The 22,164-nt window shown below is 40.4% G+C and overlaps 1 long non-coding RNA gene across 3 annotated transcripts in view; it reads right to left on the bottom strand.

Annotated features, from left to right (window-relative positions):
- LOC110208389 (uncharacterized) overlaps nucleotides 1-22,164 on the bottom strand; it is a 76,261-nt gene that overhangs the window by 7,142 nt on the left and 46,955 nt on the right. For 2 of the 3 annotated variants that reach the window (XR_002324498.2, XR_002324485.2), the window contains exons 1-4: nucleotides 10,395-10,638; nucleotides 2,030-2,163; nucleotides 578-684; nucleotides 160-303 (exon numbers count right to left, since the gene is read on the bottom strand). This is a non-coding gene — a long non-coding RNA (uncharacterized LOC110208389). Of the gene's footprint in view, nucleotides 1-159; nucleotides 304-577; nucleotides 685-2,029; nucleotides 2,164-10,394; nucleotides 10,639-22,164 lie in introns of those variants that run through there. The other variant, XR_013485353.1, reaches the window with a different exon arrangement.

Raw genomic sequence — 22,164 nt, 5'->3', positions numbered from 1 at the left:
CCTGCTTCCTCTTAGGGCATAAAGATGATCTGATTTTTCCCTGCCCTGCTTTTTTTTTCTCTAAAATGTTGATTTTTTCATATCCCACCTCTCTTTCAAAGGGCGTACCAACTAAATTGTGGCTCAGAGTTGTCAACATTCCTAGTTAATGCCACTCACCATTTCTATCCTGCAGCACTTTTTACATTGCTTCTTCTCTGTATCTGTTGGCCTTGCTGACTGTTTCTTTCCTCAAGGATTGCTGCCTTCTCTTCCTGTATTTTCTTTTTTTTTTCTACCAGCATTCAGAATCCATTGCTACCACTGAAAGAAGTACAGATATTATGAAACAAGGGTCTTGCCTCTCCTGCTTGCCTTGCCATCAGTCCTTTGTCTTTCCCTACACCCCAGGTATCCCCCAGAGGCTCTGGCAGCACTTTGGAGTGAATCCACACAGGATGAAAATCCCAGTTGGGCATCTCCATCCCGTTTTAGGGAAAACAGAATTAGTGCTTTAGCTCTGATCTCTACTGTTTAACCCACTGAGTTCCAAAACAACCTGATAGAACTTACATGTATATCCCATCATGGAACCTACCAACTTCCCTTTTCTCTAAGACCTAACCAGATTCACATATTTCTCTTCTTCTTCACAGTAGTTCTGTGCTCTTCCTTGCCAGGTAGCAAATCTTAGAAACTGGGAACCTAAAGTAAATAAAGTACAATTAACAATTTATCATTTGTATTTTGACAGTTTAGTCATTTTTAGTCATGTCCAACTCCTCATGGCCCCTTTTGGGGTTTTCTTGGCAAAGATACTGGAGTGGTTTGCCATTTCCTTCTCCAACTCATTTTACAGATGAGTAGACTGAAGTAATTAGGGTTAAGTGCCTTGCCCAAGGTTACACAGCTAGTACATGTCTGAGACCATATTTGAACTCAGGAAAATGAGTCATCCTGACTCTAGGCCTGATGCTGTATCCACTGCACCACCTCGCTGCCGAAAACACTGAGTACCTTTAACAATTTATAAAATCACCATACTTCTTTGGGAACCAAGGGTCTATTTCTTTGTTCCAAGGATAGCCCGGGGTCAACCATGGGTAATGGTGGCCACTTGATCAGATCCTGAAGGAAAAGACAAGTCCATGCCTTTAGGTGTACATAAGTATCCCTCATTCTCCTTCCCTTCCCCCATCTCCTAGGATCGCCTTGGTCGGCTGCCAGGATCTAAGAGATCAGCTGGATTCTGGGGGTTCCTTTCCACAATATAGGACTCTTCAGATTCCTTGACATAGAGAAATAATAATAGTTAGAATAGATCTGCCCAACTTATTTCTTTGGCATTGGGTATAAGGAATACTTAGGAAGCGAATATTACTATTAATGGAGTGATGTCTCATCCTAGGAAAATTGCCACGGAGTGTGAATGTGGAAATACTGTGTGCCTAATTGACTCAGCACAAAGACCACCTAAGGTTTTCATTCTTGATTCTCCCTAAAGCATCCACTCTCTCTTCCTGTCATTTCTTAGATCAGTAATCTCTTGGGCCCTGACTGCTATGCCAGTAAACATCACAGGGAAAACTCAAGCTAAAGCGGAGAGAGGGGAAAAAAAATGGAAAAGAAAGAAGAGATGAAGAGAACAAAGGAGGATGGAGTAGGAGAAATAGAATGGGAGTAGAAATGTCCGAGAGATTGGGGATGTTGAAGACATAAGGCATTTAGGGGCTCAGAGTAGTAGAAAAAGGTAACTAGATTTAAAATTTTTCATACCCTTAGACCCAGACAGACTCACATTCTAATGGGGGAGGCCACACATCTAGGTTTCAGAGGAAAGGCACAGGTTTCAGAAGGACAGGCACAGTAATACCAAGGGTGCCCATTGGAGGCAGCTGGGTGGTATAGAAAATAGAGCACTGTACCTGGAGTCAGGAAGGCCTGAGTTCAACTGTGGCTTCAAGCATTAACTAATGACCATGGGCAAGTCACTTAACCGCAGTCTGCCTCAGTTCCTCAACAGCAAGATAGGGATAATACTAGTACCTACCTTCCAGGCTTGTTGTGAGGATCAAATGAGATAATATTTGTCAAGTGCCTTTGCAAACTTAAAATCATAGAATTGCTTCCCCTTCGAGTTTCCTGGTCTCAAGACTATTCCTCTGGTTTGTACTTTTTAATCTCCTGTAATTAAAAAAAAAACCTGAAATGTGTCAAGAATTCTTTAAGCTCTTCTAAGAAGCCACTTCACCTACTGATGACAAACTCAAATGAGATGATATATATAAAGTGCTTTGCAATCTTTAAAGTGTCATATAAATTCTAGCTATTATTAAGTCTTCTGCCTATTATAAGAAGATTATTAATGATGAAAGACAGTAGAGCCAAACTGCCAAGTGATTGAGGTACGTATAGGAGTGGCCTTAGGAGTTCAAAGGTTAGAGGTCCTATGAGCTGACACCTTCAAAGAGGAAGAGGAAGATGAGCTGGACTTTGGTGGGCTTTTTAATATTCATTTTTCAAATTTTATTTTATGGAATAAAGCAAGTATTTCCATAACATAGCACAGGAAAAAAGATCAAACATGAAACTGCAAATCTACTATGCACAATTTGCTATTCCTTTCAAACATGCCAATGAAATTATGATCTAAATTTCTTGTTTTTTCTTCCCTTCTCCTCCCAAGATGGCTACCATTAGACATAAATGGGGGGGGCATATGTATATGTATGTGTATGTTTAAATATATATATATATATATATATATGTATCTGTAAAATTATTTGCTACATCTATTTATCAGTTCTTTCTCTGGATACAGATAGCATCTTTCTTCATATGTCCTTTATAATTAATTCGGGTATTTGTAATAGATAACTTATTTGCTCAAAAGTCATTCTTAAAACAATATTGCTGTTACTGTGTTTCTTGGTTATGAGCTGCACTTTGAAGGCTGGGAAGAGCTTGAAGGGAGAACACAGAGGAGGGGGTGTTTCAGCCTAGAAGTGAACATGAGCCAAGATATCAGATGAGAATACAAATAAAAATGGAAAGAAGTCTATATGCATAATAAGCAGTGTAAATAAATAATCAAGACTATTTGGGAATTGATTGGCAGTAGAAGGCAAGAGCCAAGGAAGAGTCACATAGGACTGAAACTGTAAGTCTGGGTGCCTGGGGAAAATGTTAATGCCTGTGATGTGTGATTAGGACCACATGGGCCCTCATAGTAAATAAGAGGCTTTCGATGGGAAGTGTATCAAAAGCAATAATTAAGTAATATATGCTCAGTGGCTGAAAAATGTGTATTGAGAGTAAACTTTATCATAAGGACTCTTAAGGAGAAAATGAACCTGGTTGGGAGATAGAGGGGAATACTAGGGAGAAGATGAAGGAGGGAATAGTATTTTACACTAAAGCAATGAGGAGGGCAGACAGAATTGGCAAGGAAGCAATCTAGAGTGGAGCCTAAACCAGATTAAAGTGTAATTGGGAAATATTTAACAAAATAAATAGAAGTACAATAGAAAAGAGATAATGTTAATGCAGTATATGGTTTTCTAAGTCAATAAGCTGTGGTAAGGATCCTTATATACGGTTTAGTGGCCCTCTTTTTCCATTTGAATTTGTCATCACTGGTCTAAGAGCCTTCTACTTCCAGAGATTTCATTGCACAAAGCTCTTATACACTATATTAGCAGTTAATTATGCAAATGCAACAGGGTAGCTAGGTGACCACGAAGGTAGAGTTCAGGAAGACTTATCATCTTGAATTCAAATTTGGCCTCAGGCACTCACTAGCTCTGTGACCCTAGGCAAGTCACTTAACCCTGTCTCAATTTCTTCATCTGTAAAATGAGCTGGAGAAGGAAATGGCAAACCACTCCATTATCTTTGCCAAGAAAACCCCAAATGGGGTCCAGAAGAGTTAGACATGACTGACCAACAGCAAAATGCAAATGCAAAAAAGGATACATTAGATGTCTGAGGGAGTCTGGGTAGGAGAGAACAAAAGAATGATATGACAATAGTTTATGTCCTTTGGCGTTCTATAATGTTGCACAAGGCCCTGGAGAACTGTGCATAGCTGAGCTCAGTTTGGAGCCAGAGCTGGTCTCACTGTTTGTTGAGACCTACCAGGGGCAAAAAAAAATGCCTCAGGAAGGATACTGAGGCTAACACTATGACTGTCAGGTGCAGGGAAGGAGGGATGCTGTTAGCTGTCAGTTGGGTGCCTTGTCAGGAAATTTGATTTTATAGGAAGAGAATCAGTGGGGAAGGAAGGTGAGGCTGCTGGGTAAGATTTGTTATTTTTGGAGGTTCTCTCCTTAAGTACAGGTTCACCATCAAAGCTGAATTTGTTTCAGTTTTGGTAGCAGATTCACCTTTTCTCTCCTTTCTGGCCAATACAGTCACTTCCTTATGTGTGGGCCTTGCTAATGATATGGATGGCATTTGTAGTCTTCACTACATTAATATTTCTAGCTATCTTCTCCACCCCCTAGTCGTCAGACTCACAGCTATACCCATTGAGTTTATGATAGATTCAGTGCTAGAAGAGACCTTATAAGTCTAACCCCCTCATATTTTAGATGAGGAAACTGAGACACACAGGTTAAGTGAATTGCCCAGTGTCATATAGTTAATGTAAATGTCTGAGGCAGGAATTCAATTCGATTCTGCTTGAGGCAACTCGGTTATGTGATAGACAGAGTTTAGCTCCTGGACCTGGAGTCAGGGAGACCCAAGTTCAAATCCATCCTCAGACATTTACTAGCTATGTGACCCTGGGAAAGTCACTAAGCTCTGTTTACCTCAGTATTCTCAGCTGTGAAATGGGTATAATGATAGCATCCACCAACCAGGGTGGTTGTAAGGATCAAATGAGTTAATATTTGTAAAGCACATAGCACAGTGCGTGTCACATACTAGGTGCTTATCTGAAAGCCATGATCAAAAAAAGAGCCTAGACATCATCTCTCAAGAAATTATCAAGGAAAACTGCCCTGATATTTTAGAACCAGAGGGCAAAATAGAAATTGAAAGAATCCACCAATCTCCCCCTGAGATTCCCAAAGGAAAACTCCTGGGAATATTGTAGCCAAATCCCAGAGTTCCCAGGTCAAGGAGAAAATATTACAAGCTGCCAGAAAGAAACAATTCAAGTATTATGGAAACTCAATCAAGATAACACAAGATTTAGCAGCTTCTACATTAAAGGACCACAGGGCATGGAATATAATATTCTGGAGGGCAAAGGAGATAGGATTACAACCAAGAATCAGCTACCCAGCAAAACTGAGTGTAATCCTTCAGTGGAAAAATGGTCATTCAGTGAAATAGAGGACTCTCAAGCATTCTTTCCCCCCCCCAATTTTATTAATTTACTGATTCATTAACAATCACTTCCATATGCTTTTGAGTTGAAAATCTTTCCCCCCTTCCTTTCCAACATGGCACACAATCTGATATAGGTTTTACATTTACATTCCTATTAAACATATTTTTGCCTTAGTGAAGTTGTAAGTAAAAATTAAAAGTAATAGGAGGAACCATCAGAAAGATGAAACAAAATTCAACAGAAGGTAAAAATAGTGATAGTGATTCGACTTCCATAGTTCTTTCTTTGGATGTGGACAGCGTTTTCCATCCCAAGGCCTCTGGAGATGTCTTAGATCCTTGTACTGCTGAGAAGGGTTCAGTTTAACAATATTAGTCATTGTATAATGTGGCTGTTATTGTGTACAAAGTCCTCTTGGTTCTGCTCACTTCACTCAGCATCAGACCATATACGTCTATCCAGGTTTTCTGAAGTCACCCTGTTCATTATTTCTTATAGCACAATAGTATTCCATTACATTCATATACCACAACTTGCTCAGCCATTCCCCAATTGATGGGCATCCTCTCAATTTCCAATTCCTTGCCACCACAAAAAGAGCTGCTATGAATATTTTTGTACATGTGGGTCCTTTTCCCATTTGTTTGATCTCTTTGGGATATAGCCCTAGAAGTGCTATTGCTGGATCAAAGGGTATGCACATTTTTGTAGCCCTTTGGGCATAGTTCCAGATTGTTCTCCAAAATGGTTGGATCATTTCACAACTCCACCAACAATGTATTAGTGTTCCAATTTTCCCACATCCTCACCAACATTTATCATTTTCTTGTTTTGTTGTTGCAGATGTGGGTTTGTTGACAATGTTGTCCTCTTCCGAATTTCTGTCTTGATCTTCACTCTTCTCATAATATGAATCTATGGTACATTTCTTTTTACTCATGGTGTTTCTTTATTCCCTGGCCTTTAAAGGGATTGAGCTCTCCTGCTGGGGAACAGAGGGTACTGACCCAAGCTTCTTGTATTGGGAGCCTAGGTCTTGGTCACTGGCTTTGTGTGCTGGTGTCTCTTATGTTGGCAATTGGAGGCTGTAGGTTTCTGGCAGCTTACCTCATGTTGGGCTGGAATCAGCAAGGCTGGAACTTTCAGGCAATTCTAGGTTGTCTGCTGTTCCTTTCCTTTAGCTTTCTTCAGCTTCTTTTAGATGGGTGCTGTAAGGTGTTTAATCTGCCTGGGCCCCCTGCAATGTTGTCTCCCTCATTTCTGCTAATGCACTGGAGATTCCTTTTCCATAGAGTGCCGAGGCACCTGGTGGTTTTCTGATCTGGTTTCCATCATTCCCCCTGCCCTCACTGCCCTCACCAGGTGTTGGTGTTTGCTTGTTCTACCACCTGGGCTTCAGGATTTCTTCACAATTGGAGGCTGCAGGGCTCCCATAGCTCACCTGTTGTTGGGCTGGAACCAGCAAGGCTGGAGCTTTAGGAAGCCTTTAGGTTGTTTTCTTCACCTCCTTTCAGATGAATGCGGCAGGATACTTATCAGCCTGGGGCCCCTCATAGTTCTTCCTCCCTTATTTTTGCTCAGGCACTGGGAGACCCTTTTGCTGGGCTGCTGCACTGCTGCTCCCTGTCTTTCTTCTAGTTCAGCTGTTTCAGGGATTTTTTTCTGGGGTGATATTTTCTGTGTTTTCAGAAGTTGATAGGGGAGAGTGAGAGTGACTACCTTTTCACTCTGCCATCTTGGCTCCTCTCAAGCATTCTTGATGAAAAGACCAGAGCTGAATAGAAAATTTGACTTTCAAATACAAGACTCAAGTGGAACATGAAGAAGTAAACAGGAAAGAGAAATCATAAGAGACTTATTAAGGTTGAACTGTTTACATTCGTGCATGGAAAGATGAAATTTATAACTTATGAGACCTTTGTCAGTATTAGGATAGTTGGAGGGAAAAAAATTATATGTATGTAGATAGATAGATGGATAGAGGACACACGGTGAGTTGACGATTAAGGGGTCATATCTGGAGAATAAAATTAAGGGATAAGAGAGGATTATACTAGGAGAAGAAGAAAGGGAGAGGTAGAATGGGGTAAATTAACTCACAAAAAAAGGCGGAAAAGAAAAGGCTCTTAGCAGTGGAGGGGAAACAGGAGAAGGTGAGAGGGAATGAGTGAATCTTATTCTCATAGGATTTGCCTTACAGGACTTCTGCTTCTGGGAGCTGAATTAGAAGAAAGATGGGGGACAGCAGTGAAGCAGCCCAGCAAAAGGGTCTCCCAGTGCTTCAGCAAAAGTAAGGGAGGCAGAACTATGAGGGGCCCCAAGCAGATAAGTACCCTGCTGCATTCAACTGAAAGGAGGTGAAGAAAACAACCTAAAGGCTTCCTAAAGCTCCAGCCTTGCTGGTTCCAGCCCAACAACAGGTGAGCTATGGGAGCCCTGCAGCCTCCAATTGTGAAGAAATCCTGAAGCCCAGGTGGTAGAACAGGCAAACACCAACACCTGGACCTCCACATGCCTCAGTGAGGGCAGGGGGAACGATGGAAACTGGCTCAGAAAACCACCAGGTGCCTAGGCACTCTATGGAAAAGGAATCTCCAGTGCATTAGCAGAAATGAGGGAGACAACACTGCAGGGGGCCCCAGGCAGATAAACACCTTACAGCACCCATCTAAAAGAAGCTGAAGAAAGCTAAAGGAAAGGAACAGCAGACAACCTAGAATTGCCTGAAAGTTCCAGCCTTGCTGATTCCAGCCTAACACGAGGTACGCTGCCAGAAACCTACAGCCTCCAATTGCCAACATAAGAGACACCAGCACACAAAGCCAGTGACCAAGACCTAGGCTCCCAACACAAGAAGCTTGGGTCAGTGCTCTCTGTTCCCCAGCAGGAGAGCTTAACCTCTTTAAAGGCCAGGGAATAAAGAAACAGCATGAGTAAAAAGGATTTGCCTTACGGAGGGAATAATGTACACATTCAATTGGGTATGGAAATCTGTCTTACCCTATAGGAAATTAGGGAGAAAAGGGGACAAAAGAGCAGGGGGATGGTAGAGAGGAGGGCAGATTGGAAAAGGGAGTAATCAGAAGCAAATACTTCTGAGGAGGGACAGGGTCAAAAGAAATAATAGAATAAATGTGAGGGCAGGATAGGATTAAGGGGAAATAAAGTTAGTTTTTCACAACAGGTCTACTATGGAAATGTTTTGCATAACTGCGCATGTATAACCTATATTGAGTTGCTTGCTTGCCTTTTCAATGAGGGTGGGTGGGGAGGGAAGAAGGGAGAAAATTTGGAACCCAAAGTTTTAAAAACATGTTTAAAAAAAAAATTTCACATGCAACTGGGAAATAAGAAATACAGGAAATGGGGTACAGAAGTCTATCCAGCCCTACAGGAAAATAGAAGGGGAAGGGGATAAGAGAAGGGGGGGAAAGATAGAAGAGAGGGCAGACTAGGATCATCTTGGGGTGAGGGGAGGGGCAAGATGGGGTGAAAATTTGGAACTCAAAATCTTGTGGAAGTAAATGTTGAAAACTAAAAATAAATAAATTTACATTAAAAAAAATAAGTACTTATTTCCTTCCTTCTTAACTCCAAAAGCCCAGTTATCATTCTGCCACCTATGTAAAAGGGTGCAGTCTCAGACAGAAAGGTTCTTGTCCACTTTTATGACAATGAGGTAATTACAAGGAATGTGTCTGCAAGAAGTGGTTCAGGATAGAGCACTGGACTTGGAATCAGAAAGACTAAAGTTTGGTTCCTGCCTCAGAAATTAACCTTTGTCTACCTCAGTTTTCTCATCTATAAAATGGGGATAACAATATCCCTTCAAGGAGTTATTGTGAGAATCAAATGAGATAATATGTGTAAAAGCCTGATTGGAATATTTGATGTGGGAAGAAACCAGGAGAGTTAGAAGACATTTACTCCTTAATGTCAGAAAAAAACATAAGAAAGTAGGGGGTGGAGGTGGAGATGGGGGAGGAAAGCAAGGGCAACAGAAAAAGACACAAAGAAAAATCAAAGAGTGTCATAGAAAGTGAAACAAGGAAGAAGAGTCACAGATGAAAGATACTGAATTAAATATATTTCTGTTCTAATTAAACATTAGATTTTTTTCCCCATCAAGTTTTCCTAGAAATACTAATGGGATAAAAGGAGGATGTGGACAGTGGAGGAAGAGCACAGAAATTGGACAAGGAAGCCTCTGACAAAAACTTGAACTTCTTTCCACTTTCCAGCTAAGGCCAGGGCTGCCCTCAGCAAACTAGAACACAGCTTTGGACACTGTTTTCTCTGGGTTGTTTTTTTTTTTTTTCTGAAGATCCCACTGAGAACTCTGGGATCTGTCTCCTCTTCCTCCCCATGACACCTTAAATACTTGATTACTTTCGATCTTAGCCTGGGTTTCCCACCTTTTGTAGAGATCTCCAGGGTCTTTGGGCCCAGGAAGGACCCTACATCACACTATCCACCTCTGTCACCCTCCACACACATTATGTCTTTACTCACCTTTTCTGGACTCTTAGCTCTTCCCCTAGGGCATTCCATCCTGTGCCTCTAGTGGGCTCAAAGAATGACTTTGGTTGAGATCTCCCTCTGGGTAACAGTTAAGGGAAATCTTTAAATTCTGGCTTTTTAAAACACTGATTTTCAACCTTTCACAGTACTCTCCCAATTTAGATCTCTTTTGGGAAAAAGCCTCAGCCCAAGACATCAGAAAAGAGTTAGAATGCAGTATATGCATGTATAGTGGGTGTCATATTGCTTAGCTTCTCATTGGGTGGAGGAGGGAGAGAATTTGGAACTAAAAAGAAAAAAGAATGTTAAAAAGAAAAAAGAAATGCAGTGTATACTTGACTCTACTGAAAAGAACTGGTCTCCCAGCAGTTTCACTGAAAATGCTGGGGAGAAAAGGTGGCAAAAATTGTTCATTTACTCCTACCAGCTTCTTCACCATCATTTCATCCCAGCACATTCTCTGTCTTTCCTTCAACCCCACTTTCCATGCATCTAGCCCAACCTAGTTATCTTTAGGTGAGGAAACAGAGGCTCAAAAGGTTAGTTAACTTACCAGGGGTCATAGATAGTCAGTGTCAGCCAAGTGCAAGCCCAGAATCCAGGTGTCCTGATGAGGAATGCATGACCCTCGCCCTTCTTTCCGAATGAATTTGGGTACCTACTTCTTGAGGGGGGAGATGATGAGAGTAGCCTTTCTGGAGACAATGAGATTCAAATAGACTGATCAATGAGATAATAAGATTCAAATGGACTGGCCAGTGAAATACTGACACTAACAAGGGTCCCTCCACCCTGGGCAAATGGGCTGAACAATGGAATATTGATGTGCCTAGATGTGGGCAAAACTCTGAGCCACCGCCCCCTTGCCTACATGTCCCTGATTACATCACCTTCCTGTCCTTAATTACTTACGTTTATGTCCCTGATTACTTCATCTCCCAGCCCATGACAGGTTTTCCCTTATAAGAATTCCTAGCTTTTCTTGGCTAGGGCCATCTCCCTGAGGCAGCTGTCTCCCTTTGGGGGCCCCCTCCTTTAAAGGGCAGCTCCAGGACTTTTTGACTCCATTTGAGGTTTTCTTGGCAGAGATACTGGAGTGGTTTGAATTTCCTTCTCCAGCTCATTTTACAGATGAAGAAATTGAGACAGGGTTAAGTGACTTGTGCAGGATCACACAGCTAGCAAATATATGAGATCATATTTGAACTCAGGTCTTCCTGAAACCGCTCTGTCCATACCACCACCTATCTGCTTCAACTGCCTCTCTGCTTGGAGGGCATACTGATATGTCTTTCATTTTAAAAACTGGAAGTAGTTAAGTTGCCCAGTGAATAGAGTGGTGACCCTATAGTCAGGAGGACCTGAGTTCAAATCCAACCTCAAATACTTACTAGGAATGTGACCCTGGGCAAGTCACTTAACCTCTATATGTCAGTGAGCTAGTATTAAGCACCTACTGTGTACAAGGTACTATGCTGAGGATAGAAAGGCAGAAAACAATACCTACTCTAGAGAAACTCAGAGTCTAATGGCGGAGACAACATGCAAATAAGATATCTATATCTATATAACTATATGTATGTATGTATGTATGTATCTATCTATCTATATCTATATCTATATCTATATCTATCTGTCTATCTATCTATCTATCTATCTATCTATCTATCTATCTATCTATAGGGAGTCTAAGAGAGAAGGTATTCATCTCTAAAATAGGGGTAATAATAGCAATAACCTCCTAGGGTCATCGTGGGGATAAAACAAGATAACATTTGTAGAAAATCTTGAAAAATCTTGAAATTTTATGTAAATATTGGATCATGATGTTCTGCCTATTCTGAGTGAAATTGACCAGGTTCCTGCCTAGCATTGATCCCTAGAGAGGAGTTCTCCCTCAACTTCTCACCTGAGGCCTCCAAGGTAGCTCTGCTAGCCAATGACTTCATTAGAAGTTCTCCGTGATATTTCTTTTTTTCTGTTATGAGGTTGAAGCTGGCAGAAGGGTCTCTAAGGCCCTTGGCCCACTTTATACCAGTTGGGTAATGTCCATTTTGCCCTGGCTATACCAGAACTCACTAGATCAGTAAGATCTCTCATAAACCAGTAACTGAGTTCAAGTTCCCACCAGGAGCACACACAACCACTATAGCCAAAGGCAACAGTAATGGTCTGAAGAGTCCCAGGAGCTCCTGTGAGGTCTAGAACCTCATGAGTGATATGGCCTGGGCTCTTAAGGCACCAGGTTAAACTCAGACATAGAATACAATGAAATCTCATCTCAGGGGAAAGACAAGTTAGAGTTCCTCAGGGAGCTCCTATGCCTTGAAACTATTTTGAATTCTTTCAGTGTCCCATCTTTATCATTTAAAACCAAATGCTTTTGAAATGACCTGGATACCTAATCCAATTATGACACATTCCACAGAAATTTCTCTACCTGTTTCTGTACCACAGCCTTGTCAAAGGACAACCCCATAGCAACCTCAAGTTCATTACCTTTCTTAGGGGAATCTGGGGAGTTAATAGGTTATTTAACTACTTTATGGTGGTGGTTGTTATTGTTTTCTGTATCAGTTTATGTGTCCCTGTGAGTCTTTGGCATCTTATGTATTTTCTGTGGAGCAAAATAAAGGCTAGAGTGCTATATCTGTATTATTTCTTTGAGTGCTTGTATGGGAGCTAGAGACCCATTTCCTACACACGTGGGGAAACTAAGACACGAACTATATCAGGAGCATTTTTGAAGATTTTCCTGGAGTAATTGCATTTGGGAGCACCTAGCTGAAGAGAGACAGACAACACCCATGGTTTGTATTTTGTGGGAAGTCATTCTCTAGGATCATATCCTGTCTGTTTAAGCCCAGAGACTTTGGAGGCTGTTAAAACATAGATAATCAAAAGCCATAGATGTCCAAAAATTTTTACTTTAGATGCTTTTACTCTTTTCTCCAACCAGATTTTTGGCACAAAGCTAAACACTGGACACTCTTTTAGCCTGAGTTTCATCATCTATGAAATGAGGGGGTGTTGGACAAAATGGCCTCAAGGACCTCTTGCAGCTTTAGAGCCATCATTCCATGACTTGGCATTGGCTATATATCCCATAGCATGACCCTGGGCAAGACACTGCCTATCTGTGTCTCAGGTGCCTCCTCCGTAGGATGAGAGGGTTAGATCAGATGGCTTCTAAGGTCTTTGTCAGCTCTACATCTGTGATCCTATTTGATCTTAAGAGTCTCAGCTGGGATCATATATATCCTAAGTCCTAGACTAGAACTATTAGCATTCAATAAAATTTCAGGATTTGTAGGGGGAAAAAAACCAGGACAACTGCCTTTCTCACAGCTATAAATTTCTGAAAATCTTCCTGGTCTCTAGGGTCAAGTCTGTAGGAACAGAGCAGTCAAACTCCGCTACCGAACTTCTAATACCCTCCCATGTCTTTTTTTTCCTCAAATATATTTATTTTTATTTAATATTTTATTTTTCCCCAATTACATATAAAAACAATTTTTAACATTTGTTTTTTAAAAATTTTTGAGTTCCAAATTCTATTCCTCCTTCCCTTACTCCTTCATTGAAAAGACAGGCAATTTGATAGAGGTTGGACACGTGCAATCATACAAAATATATTTCCATGTTAGTCATCTTGTGAAAGAAAACATGGACAGAAAAAAAACAAGAAAAATAAAGAAAAAGTATGCCTCAGTCTGTATTCATACTCCATCAGTTCTTTGATGTATCAGTGGAGATGGGTAGCATTTTTCATCATAAGTTCTTCAGATCTGTCTTGGATCATTGTTTTGCTGAAAATAGCTAAGTCATTAACAGTTCTTCATCATATATTATTGCTATTACTGTATACAATGTTCTGGTTCTGCTCATTTCACTTTGCATCAGTTCATGTAAGTCCTTCCAGGTTTTTCTGAGAGTATCCTGCTCGTCATTTCTTACAGCACAACAGTATTCTATTACAATCATATACCACAACTTGTTTAGCCAGTCCCCAATTGATGTACATCCCCTAAATTTCCAATTCTTTTTCACCTACTAAAAGAGTTGCTATAAATATTTTTGTACATATGGATCCTTTTTCTTTTTGATTTTTATCTCTTTCAGATACAGACCTAGTAGTGATATTGTTTGGTCAAAGGTTTTATAGCTCTTTGGGCATAGTTCCAAATTGCTCTACATATTCTCCCATGTCTTGATGAAGTTTAGTCAAGACTGAATCAATCACTGAAGATTCTTACTCAGAGCTTTGAGACCTACTCAATTCTGCTCACACCTAAGCTCTTTATTCTAATATGCTGCTTTTCAATCTTCTCCTGATTTTTCCAGTTCTCCTAAGGACAGATAACTACACTTTGTGTCTTAGGCAAGGTCTGTGATTCCAGAAATCCCAAAGATCACAATTACTAATTTCATTCAGCCTCCAAAGACACTGAGTATTCACCCTTCTTTGGTTTTTTATGTACAGATTTTTTCCCCCTCTCTGAGACACTGTCATTTGTTACAGTTCCAAAAAATCACTTAAATGCATGTCCTCCTCTGAGTTCAGTCAGTTGACAAGCAGTTTTTTTTTTTAGGCAATAGGGGTTAAGTGACTTGCCCAGGGTCACACAGCTAGTAAGTATCAAGTGTTTGGTCTGAGGCCGGATTTGAACTCAGGTCCTCCTGACTTCAGGGCCGATACTCTATCCACTTCGCCACCTAGCTGCCCCAATAAGCAGTTATTAAGTGTCCCTACTATGTTCTAGGAACTATGCTAGGTACTAGGTATATAAATATAAAAAATGAAACAAGTCCTATTCTCTAGGAATTACATTCTGTATTCTAATGGGAGACACACAAGAAGTACATATCTATGTACACATATACATATTGTGTTTATGCAGATTAAATATAATGAGAAAAATGCAAAAACTACAAAGCAATTAAAGCAAGGGAGTTTGGGAGGGAAGGGCACTAGCAGTTGGAGGCATCAGGAAAGGCTTCATGTGAAAAGTCGTACCTGAGCTGCATCTTGAAGGAAGATACTAATTTTTTGTGGCACAGGCAAGAAGGGTATGTGAGGGAAAAGTCTTCCTGACATAGTCAATAGTCAAGGCAAAGGAGTAGAGGAGGGAGATAGAGTGCCATATGGGAGGAATAATTAGGTAATGCAAGTGACTCCAGGCCTGGACCTGGAATCAGGAAAATCCTAGTTTAACTTCTGCAGTAGAAGCTAACTAGCTGTAACTAGGGTGGCAAGGTGCTGTTTTGATTTTGCCCATGAAGGTTATGTGTGATCAGACCACATGGGTCTGTCTATATGTGGCTCTCAGAGAGACAAAAATAAATATTTCTACCCTCTCCTCTTTCCATTCTTCTTTAAAGGGACTTTGACTCCTGCCGAAAGACAAAGGAAGAGATCAGGGCCAAAGGGTGGCCGTTCTGCTCTTCTCAGAGAAAGGGGGTACTGGGACAGAATTATATATAACTATTCTCTTAATTATGGTTGGACAGCTAGGTGGCACAATGAATAGAGCACTTGGCTTGGAATCAAAGAGACTCATTTTCATGAGTTCAAATCTGGCTTCAGATACTTACTAGCTTGGCCAAGGCACTTAACTCTGTTTGCCTCAGTTTCCTCATTTGCAAAATGAGACAGAGAAGGAAATGGAAAACTACTCCAGTATCTCTGCCAAGAAAACCCTAAATGAAGTCACAGAGAGTCGGATATAACTGAAAAAAAAATGACAATTATTGTTATTCTAAGAGAAGTAATTTTTAGGTTCAAACCATACTCTTGATTGCTATCCTATGATGAGGAAAAAGGGCCTCAAGCTATATATCTAACCAAATTTTTACTTCCTTCCCACAAAAGACCAGTTCCATAATGAATGCACACATAGCAAATAGCCGATGAATCCACTTAGCCATGTCAATAGCAAAACAGAAATCAGGGAAAATATACATAGTATATACATAGTACACATATACATACACATATGATACCAAACAATACAAAGTGAATAAGATAACTCAGCTTAACCAAGGGAGAGTCTCAGTTCTCACCCAAGAGGAAATTCCCCAAAGTCTAGTGTAATCTAACACATTGAGAGTAGGGACATGATGGAAATTGCCACTTTTGCCACATGTCATCATCTTCTCAGTCTTTCTCCCTCCAGAACCTGAAGAGAAATTGGAATGGTGCATCTCTGTCTTGACATTGGAAGCTAGAAGCATGGATTTCTCTTCCCTCTAGTTCTCACCAAATCTACCTACCCCTCCTGCAGTTTCAGGGACATTGAGTAATCAATCTCCACCAATGAGGAAGGAGTCCCATTCAACTAATCCTTTGAATTAAGGGTTACATAGCTAATAAAGCTTAAAGCTACATTAATACTTTTGGAACTCCCTGTACAAATGCTATTGTTATTATTGTTGTTGTTATTTTTTTTAACAGAAGGTCAATATGGCTGGACCATGGAGTTCTGAAAAGGGGAAGGAGGAGAGGTAATAAATATATGATGAAGCTGGAAAGATAGATTGAGGTCAGATTGTAAAACACTTTAAAAGCTAAACCAGAGTTTGTATTTTATTCTAGAAGCAATTGAAATCTCGTGGTTGATGGAAATCTCTGAATTCCCACTTTTTAAAAAATACTCATTTAAAAAACCCACTTTCCAATATAATTCATGGCTCCTGTGTTACTCCGTTTTGAGATTCTAGGCCTCATTAGAAAAAAAAACAACTTGGGATAATCTCTTGTCAGGAATGATGTAGATGGCATTCTTGTTGAGGTATGTTTAGATTGTCCTAGATGGCCTTTGGGGTCCCTTCCCACTCTCAGATTCTGGGATTTACTGAAGTTATGACCATATTGAGAAGATGTGGTCTCCTAGTAGATTTTAAGGACAAAGGGCCTGGCAGGCAGCAGCCACAGAGACAGTAGTTCATTCCTGGCCGTTTTCTTGGCCTTACTCTGCCAAAGACATCTCCTTGGTCAACCAGACCACTAATCCTGTTCTTCCCTTTCCTTCATCCACTTGCTCCCATCCTATGCTATTTCCTGAGGGTGTCAATTTCTAACTACCTTATCTGTTCCTCTTTCCATTTCCCAAACCCTTAGTCCCAGCACCTAAGGAGTTGGAATTTTTTTTTCTTTTTTCTTTTCTCTTTTCTTGTAGAGCATTAGAAATTTAGAGAGCTCTTAGAACTAGAAATGACTTTCAAGATGATAATAATAGCTAACATTTATATCAAGTTCAAAGGTTTGCAAAGTACTTTACAAACATTATCTCATTTTATTCTTTCAACAACCTTGGGAGATAGGTACTACCATTATCCTTATTTTATGGGGAAATTGTATCAGACAGAAGTTAAGAAGTTTAATGACTTTTTCAGGGTCACACAGCTAGTAAGTGTCTAAGGCCAGATTTGAACTCAGGTCTTCCTGACTCCTAGGCTACTTATTTTACAGATTAGGAAAGAGACCTAAAGAAATTAGTATATCTATCCAAGGATTACAGAATTCAGTGGCACAATGATGGCCCATTATATATCTGTATCACAGTTTATTTAGCTATCTCCTAACTGATAGACATGGATTATTTCCAGATTTTTGGAATTATATATAGTATAATTAGGAACAATTTTGAAGAATAGGTCTTTTTTTTTCCTACTGATAAAATCCTTCAGATATGCCTAGTAGTGGGATCAAGTGGGTCAAAGGTTATAAATAGCTTTGTAAGAAAGATTTTAGGGGGTTAGGCTTCCACAGCAGGAAAAGAAATTCCAAGATCTTGTGGACAGTCCCTCAACCAATCAGAAAATACTCCAAACTTTTCTGTAACCAACTAGTTCCTAAGAAAGAGCCCTAGAGGCTAAACCAGTTGCAACTGGCTGGGTTCAAGGACTGGGCTTCTACCAGGCAAAGGGTTTTCTCCTCTGTGCTTGCTTAATAAGCTTATTGAATATGAACTGACACACCCCAAGGGCAGAGATAGCCTCCATTTTTGAGCGTGGGACCCATAAAGTGGGTGGAGTTAATAGAACATGGACAAACATGCGATGGGCTGTCCAGGAAGGGTGTAACTCAGATGAACTAGACCAATAGGAGCCTTGATGGGTGGAGTATGGATCTTACTAAAGGTTTAAAAGTCGATTCTACCACTGAAACAGTGCCCACATGCTACTAACATGCGTTTTGCCCGCTTCTCTTACAAGAAGTGTAATACTTTCCTTCACTCACTCACTGTAGCAGATTTTTGTTTCAGATTTTTCCAACAGCTTTATAGTTCTTATTGTATATGTCCATATAGCTTTTTAAAAGATTTTCCCAATTCGTAGCTCCATTTCTATGCTTTTTGCAACTGAAGGATCAATAGCAGAGCCATCCAGACACCAGTTTCTCAAGGCCAGAAAGGATCTCTAATCTTGCATTGCAATATCCCTGATGTAAGGTACAGGCAAAAAACTACATACTCTTTCTTCCTTCTTCCCCTGCCCCAACTTCCCCCTTTCTTGCCCTTCACCCAACACAGCTTCCTCCTCTGGTCTCTCTTTTATCTCTACCAATTAGCAGCCTCACCCATCACCATGCATATCCCTAGAGAGAGACACATATTCTTTTCCCCAGTTATTCAAATGGAAGAGAATGTGGGGAGACAGGAGAGAAGAGGTTGGCAAATATTAGCGAAGAGTTTAACTATTCTTTTATAATTCCAAGTACTCTTCAAATTGATGCTTTCTCTCTGCATCTGGTTCATACAAATCCTAGAATGGCTGGGTTGCTCTGTCACAGCCATGCAACCAATCTGGCACCTGGGAGCTCCGGATGGCAGAGAACCCAAGGGCACCTAATATTCTTAGCCAAGTTGACAATGGCTTAGATAAGAGTTATCACAAACCCCTCAAAGCAGGAACAAGTGACACTGAAGATGTCACATGTGGTACAGACAGCTGTGGGATATTAAAAACCCGAGATTGCAGTGATACTAAATGTGGCGGGGAGTGCAATTAAATTTTGATGTGCTGAGGCCATGGAGTTCACCCAGGTGTTGAAAAATAATAGCAGTAAATGCAATTCCCCAAACTGAAATACCATTAGAGACCTGTAAAACTCTTGCCCTGCCTACACTAGACCAAACACAAGAGATAGCCAGGGTAGGTGATTTTAAAACACGGACTGAGTTTGACTGCAAAGAGAGAGGTCAGGAACATAGTACCTTGCTAACCCATGCGCTGGACCTGGAGTCTGAAAGAATTAAGTTCCATTCCAGCCTTAGGTACTTACTTACTAGCTATATGACCGTAAGGAAGTCACTTAAACTGTTTGCCTCACTTTCCTCATCTCTGAAATGTGGATAAATAATAACACCTTCCTCCCCGAGTCATTTTAAGAATAAAAATGATATAATATTTGTAAAGTGCTTTACAAACCTTAACACATTATAAATACTAGCAATTATCATTATTATTAATATTATTATGATTATTATTCCTTTGCCTTAGCAGGACCAAGATAACCAAACAGCTTGCAAGGCCCACCACCTTCAGATTTGCTCAGGATTAAAGGGAAAGATATACAATTAAATGCCTACACTTGGTAGAAAGAGAGACTGACAGAAAGAGGAGAGAGAGAGAGAGAGAGAGAGAGAGAGAGAGAGAGAGAGAGAGAGAGAGAGAGAGAGGAAAGAAAGAAGGAAGGAGAGAAAAAAAACCCATCACCTGAAAGAAGAGCTTCAAGAGAAACCATTGGATCACTGAGTTCCTGAATTGCATCAGCAGGAAGTTCCCAACTTTTCCATGAATTAATAGTCATGGAATATCGATATGTCAAGAAATGAAACCTTGATGTAACAGCCTACTCCTGGGAGAACGGCCTTGCAAATGTGTTTTTTCCCATCCCAATGGCTTAAGTTCTGGACTGAACAGGAGCCACCAAGAACACTGAAAACCTATGTTCTCTGGATGTTTGGGAGTAAATAGTTTTGGGAAACATGTAGCGAGTGTATGTGTTTCAGATTTTGTTCCTTATTACTTCTCTTTCACTCTATTTTGAGTTAATGCCCTTATTGTGAAGTCCTATTATTAATTCTGCTTAGGTCAAAGAGATCCAGTGGAAAAAAGGGACTCCCTAGCATTGGTGTTGAATGGATAAGGGGCCCAAACCAGTGTTAGATATCTATAGGGAGGATTCCAGTCCGCTACCTATATTCTGAGGGACTTCACTGAAGGTCCACTTGGCTAAAGATATATGGCAATAATTCTGAAGGATGTGACATTCCCTACAAAGATTTTTAAACAATTCAAGTTAGACTCTGAATACTTTAAAGAGAGGCTCTAAAACTTTACAGACTCAAGCTAAAGAATCAATAGCTCAATTTGGAACAACGGTTAATGGAACCATTTAAATCATGGAAAGGAAGCACCAAAGCAGAGAGTAAAAGGAAGAGTTATTGAATTAAATGGTCTCAGTCAATTCTTTTACACAATCCCTGATAGAAATTCGAGTCCTGATTAAAGATATGAAGTTGAGCCCAGGCTCGGGCATCTGACATGACTGATAGCCTCTTATTTACAAAGGGAGGGAGGAGTTCAATTTTTAAATCTCCCTAGTTTTTAGGAGTGATAAAAGGAAAAGGGACTGTGATAAAGTAATAAAAGAAGAGCACAAAGATAGCTGGGCCTGCTCAGTTTGAGGAGAGAATTTGTTTTCTTTGTGAGCAGAGAAGGATACTTTACATTTTAGGGTTCCAAAACAAAGAGCACCTTAGCTGCTAAGACTAATCCATCTACCTAGGGTACTTCAGAACTCAGGAAATGGCTCTTATAAAAGAGAGACAATATCATCCAAATATGGTTAGCCATGTTCACCTCCTCTTGAGCTCTCTCTTCAAAGTTTGGTTTGGTTTTTTTCCTTCAATTTTTCCTAATGGAACTTGTGGGCTACCTATCTCCTTGCCTATGTAACCTTAGATGGAATTGACCATCCAATTTGAGTTGCATTCCCAAGTAACCTGAGTCTAAAGGCCCCTGTCTGGGAACCCCAGGGACTGATTCAGGCCTCCCACCATCCAGGAGCTGTTCCTTTATCAGTCAATAAGCATATGTTAAGTGCCTACTAGGTACTAGGAGTTGTGCTACCCACTGGAGATATTGTTGGTGTTGTTCATCCTTGGTTCCTGAAGAGGACCATAACATCAGGGAGGTGATGCCATGACACGCAAGTGAATTGGATTGAAGTGAAGAGGGCTGTGCCAAGTCACCAGAAAGGCAAAAGACAGTCCCTGCCCTCAAGGAGTTCACTATCTAGGGGGAGAGACAACATGAAAACAGCTATAGACAAACAAGGTATCTATAGGATAAACTATTCCAATAGACAGAGGGAGCCCTCCATCCCCTCAAGTGCCTGGAAGGGGGTGAAGGAGTTCAGTGCTGGGCAAGTCAGTGAGTGTTCCAGCGTCCAAGCAAGTCCCTAAAACCATGAGTGGAAGAGATGTCATCAATCTGCTTTGGTGAAGGCAGGTTCCTCACCAGGAGTTCCCAAAACCAATGAAATCACAGATTTAGTCCCTCCCAAAAATTAGCTATAGGGTAATTAGATTACATTCCTTCTCCCCTCTTTTTTCCCCTCTCAGCTAAATAATTAAGTAATATCCCCCAATGATACCACCTCAACACCTCTCAGATTGGCTAACATGAAAGAAAAGGAAAATGACAAATGCTGGAGGGGATATGGAAAAATCGGGACACTAATGTACTTTAATGTGAACTGTCCAACCATTCTGGAGAACAATTTGAAACTATGCCCAAAGGGCTATAAAACTGTGCATACCTTTTGACCCAGAAATACCAATACAAAGAGATCAAAGAAAAGGGGAAAGAATCTATTTGTTTGAAAAAAAACTTTATAGTAGCTCTTTTTGTGGTTGCAAAGAATCAAAAATTGAGGGGATGCCCATCGATTAGGAAACAGCTGAGTAAGTTGTGGTATGATTGTGATAGAGTACTATTGTGCTATAAGAAATGACAAGGGGAGTAGTTTCAGGAAAAAAAAAAACCATGGCAACACCTATATGAACTGATGCAAAGTGAAGTGAGAAGAACCAGGAGAGAACATCATACACAGTAATAGAAATGCTGTAATGATGATCAACTGTGAAAGGCTAAGCTACTCTGATCAATACAAGAATCCAAGACTATTCCAAAGGACCCATGATTAAAAATGCTGTCTACCCCCAGAAAGAACTGATGAACTCTGAGTGCAGATTGAAACATTTTTTTAAAATTTTCTTTATTTTTCTTATGTGTGCTGCCTTTTGCAACAT

This window comes from Phascolarctos cinereus, unplaced genomic scaffold (genome assembly GCF_003287225.1).
Source record: "Phascolarctos cinereus isolate Bilbo 61053 unplaced genomic scaffold, phaCin_HiC Scaffold_3;HRSCAF=262, whole genome shotgun sequence".
Lineage (NCBI taxonomy): Eukaryota > Metazoa > Chordata > Mammalia > Diprotodontia > Phascolarctidae > Phascolarctos > Phascolarctos cinereus.
The sequence above is the reverse complement of the archived record's forward strand: the minus strand, read 5'-3'. Positions and strand labels throughout refer to the sequence as shown.